Here is a 1299-nt window from a genome sequence, read left to right on the forward strand (position 1 = left end):
GATTTTCAAAACAGATGTTTTATATTATAAAAACTATAATACTCATTATAAGAAAGTTGAAAATACAGAAAAATAGGAGAAAAATGAAAAATTCATTTAGTCATACCACCTAGAGACAGCCACCATTAATATTTTGTATATTTCTTTCTAGATTTTGTCCCTGTATATTCCCCCATTTCTATTAATTGTTGTGATCGTGTTATGTTAAATGTTATATCCTAGTTTCAATTACTATTAGATATAGTATTTTCTTTTCATTTTGAACTATGTATACATACAGTACTGTCCTGCTATCTGCAGTTTTGCTTTCCATAAAGAAGTAAAATTTTAAAATAGTATCTAGAAATTTTGCTGTGGAATGAGAAGATTGGACTAAATGTTTACTGAAGTCCTGAGAGTGTTTCCAGCTCCTGCCAAGCACCACCTGCAAAGAAGGAGCACAAAAGTCAGTTACCTGTGGTCAACTGGGGTCTGAAAATATTAAGTGAAAAATTCTGAGTAGTGTGATGAAATCTCATGTCATCCTGCTCCATCCTACCTAGGATATGGATCATCCCTTTGACCAGTGTATCCATGTTGTATTCATTATTAATATTTGTCTAGGTTATCAGATCAATTGTAGCAGTATTGCAGTGCTTGTGTTCAAGCAACCCTTATTATACTTAATAATGGCCCCAAAGTGCAAGAGTAGTGATGCTGGCAATTCAAATATATCAAAGAGGAGCCATAGAGTACTTCCATAAGTGAAAAGGTATGTATGAAAAACATAGTATATACAGGGTTCAGTATGGTTTTAGGTATCCACTGGGGGTCTTAGAATGTATTCTTCATGGATAAAGGGAAATTACTGTGTCAGTTTTATTGGCTATATAATATTCCATTGTATGACTATACAATAATTCACAATTGAATCATTAGGGTTTTCCCCCCTAGTATTTGATTATTCTAAGTAACACTGAAATTAACATCATTGTACAAAAAGTCTATGTACATCTTTGTTTCCTTAAGACACATACATTCCTTCACTATACAAATATTAGTGAGGGCCTACTATGTGCCAAATACAATGCTAGGTGCCAAGTTTCTGCCTTAAGTTTTTTTAATACTGAGATGGAAAACAATGGAGGAGGAGCAAATTTAAGAGAAAAGATGGTGAGTTCAGCTTTGAATATGTTGAGTTTGAGGTGCCTGCAAGACATCCAAGTGAAGATGTCAAGAAAGCAGAGATCAGTGGAAAGCTCTGGATACACTATAATATTACAGATGTGGCCATATAAATGGTAATTAAAGCCAAGTGAG

The sequence above is a fragment of the Pteropus alecto genome, unplaced genomic scaffold (genome assembly GCF_000325575.1).
Source record: "Pteropus alecto unplaced genomic scaffold, ASM32557v1 scaffold179, whole genome shotgun sequence".
Classification (NCBI taxonomy): Eukaryota; Metazoa; Chordata; class Mammalia; order Chiroptera; family Pteropodidae; genus Pteropus; species Pteropus alecto.